Source organism: Macaca thibetana, chromosome 5, assembly GCF_024542745.1.
Source record: "Macaca thibetana thibetana isolate TM-01 chromosome 5, ASM2454274v1, whole genome shotgun sequence".
NCBI lineage: Eukaryota > Metazoa > Chordata > Mammalia > Primates > Cercopithecidae > Macaca > Macaca thibetana.
The window spans coordinates 65,176,700-65,179,310 of record NC_065582.1 but is presented as its reverse complement, the minus strand read 5'-3'; the positions used below and the strand labels follow the sequence as shown (position 1 = coordinate 65,179,310).

At 49.9% G+C, this 2,611-nt stretch overlaps 1 pseudogene; it reads right to left on the bottom strand.

Moving 5' to 3' along the window:
• Nucleotides 1-1,336: 1,336 nt before the first annotated feature.
• On the bottom strand, nt 1,337-2,328 carry LOC126954507 (very-long-chain enoyl-CoA reductase-like; annotated as a pseudogene).
• Nucleotides 2,329-2,611: the final 283 nt, after the last annotated feature.

Genomic DNA, 2,611 nt, shown 5'->3' with positions numbered 1-2,611 from the left:
AATGAACAGAATAACAGTGATTTCAGGGAATAAGGGAAGACAACCATGAAGTCTGACTGCCTGCGGGGTCAGGCAAAAAGAGCCATATTTTTCTTCCTGCAGAGAGCCTATAAATGGACATGCAAGTAGGAGAGATATCACCAAATTCTTTTCCTAGCAAGGAATATAATATTAAGACCTTAGGGAAAGAATTGCATTCCTCGGGGGAGGTCTATGAATGGCCACTCTGGGAGTGTCTGTCTTTCATGGCTGAGATAAGGACTGAGATATGCCCTGGTCTCCTGCAGTACCCTCAGGCTTACTAGGGTGGGGAAAAGACCCCGCCCTGGTAAATTTGAGGTCAGGCCGGTTCCCTGCTCTCGAACCCTGCTTTCTGTTAAGATGTTTGTCAAGACAATATGTGCACAACTGAACATAGATCCTTATCAGGAGTTTCTGATTTTGCCCTGGTCCTGTTTCCTCAGAAGTATGTGATCTTTGTTCTCCTTTTTGTCCTTTGAAGCATGTGATCTTTGTTACCTACTCCCTGTTCTTGCACCCTCTCCCCTTTTGAAATCTTTAATAAAAACTTGCTGGTTTTGCAGCTCAGGTGGGCATCACGGACCTACTGATATATGATGTCACTCCCAGTGGCCCAGCTGTAAAATTTCTCCCTTTGTACTCTTTCTCTTTATTTCTCAGAACAGTGGACACTTAGGGAAAACAGAAAGAACCTATGTTGAAATATTGGGGGAGGGTTCCCCTGGCCAGTGCACCACAGTCTCCCGAGTAGTTGGGATTACAGGAGCTTGGCACCATGCCCAGCTAATTCTTTTCATATTTTTAGTAGAGACAGGGTTTCACCATGTTGGTCAGGCTAGTCTTGAACTCCTGACCTCAGGGGATCTGCCCACCTAGGCCTCCCAAAGTGCTGGGATTACTGGAGTGAGCCACCTTGCCTGGCCAACATGGTGAAACACTGTCTCTACTAAAAATACAAAACATTAGCTGGGCGTGGTGGCAGGTGCCTGTAATCCCAGTTACTCAGGAGGCTGAGATGAAGTCTGGCTCTTGTCCCCCAGGCTGGAGTGCAATGGTGCAATCTCAGCTCACTGCAACCTCGGCCTCCCAGGTTCAAGTGATTCTCCTGCCTCAGCCTCCCAAGTAGCTGGGACTACAGGCACGCACTACTGTGCCAGGCTAATTTTGTGTGTGTATATATACATATATATAAATATAAATATACATTTTTTTGACTGGGGCAGGCGGGCTTTATTCCGGGTGCTGGAGAGCTTTGGGCCCCACTTCCCCGCCAGAATGCTGCCTGGTGAGGGGCTGAGCCCTGGCAGGTGTGAGCGCTCAGAGCAGGAAGGGGATGATGGGCATGCGCAGGGGCGGGTAGTCCTGGAACTCCTTCAGGTAGCTGCGGTGCTTGCCCTTGGCACAGATGGTTATCTGGGTGAAGTTCACCAGGGAGAACAGGGCCACTGGGAGACACTGGGTCATGGTGGCGAAACTGATCCAGGACCTCACCTCGTAGGTGTAGTTGGGGCAGGACACCAGCAGGAAGAGCCACGTGAAAGGCTTCTTGGTGAGGTACGGGATCTTCCGGGTCTTGGACCCAGCGGGCTGCAGGTCCCACAGGGCCATGTGGATGGAGAAGCCGCCAAGCACAGGCAGATCACGAAGATGGCGAGTGCCAGTTTCACCTGCTGAGCTCCGTAAGTAGGTGGCAGATGGTTTATATAATAGGCCAGGCACGAAGCCTGGCATTGAAGCCCCCGTAGTAGGTGCAGTTCTTGAAGATGTTGGGCAAAGGCATGGTGCCATGGGAGAAGTGGCACACGAAGAGCGTCTCCAGCAGGAGTTTGACGTAGTGGAATGAGTGACAGATGCAGGGCAGGTGCACCACCGTGTGCCAACTGGATGTGAAGTCATATTTGTGGCCACAAATGAAGGGCACTGAGAAGTAGAAGAGCAGATAGATGAAAAGGACCCCGCGTACTCTGTTAGGAAGACCGTCACCCAGCTGATCTGGGCCCTCAGGTCCCGGAAGTAGAGTATGGCCGTGGCGCCCATGGGCAGCTTCTTCAGAACATCCTCATCCTTCAGGGACTTGCCCTTGGGGTCCAGGTGGAGGGACTGGTGGGCAGGGTACCACTGCGGATGGGTCTTGGTGAAGAGGTTCTTGATCTCCGCAATGGTGGCATGGGGCTCCACCTTGTCCAGGAAACCAGCTTCTCCCTTGTCTTTGCATCCAGAATCTCCATCTCTTAGTGCTTCATGGCTCCCTCCCAGGGCGGCTACTGCTCCGCGCCTGCTGCTGCCTAACTGTGCGGCACAACACAGGGTCCCTCCGTTCGCGGTCCCTGACTTCCTGCAATGCTATATACCAAGTGGCATTATGTGATCTTCTTTACAGAAGTCCCAAAACAATATTGCCTTATATATTTGGTCTTTTGATAGTTTACTTGTACTTTCTTACATTTTTTTTTTTTTTTGCCATCTCAGGATTAATTTTATATTCAGAAAAATGCTCAAAATGTCTCATTATTCTAGCCAAACATTTAAACATTTTACTATTTAATTGGCCATTTACTCTGCAACCTCAACTGTAGATAATGCCTTTGAG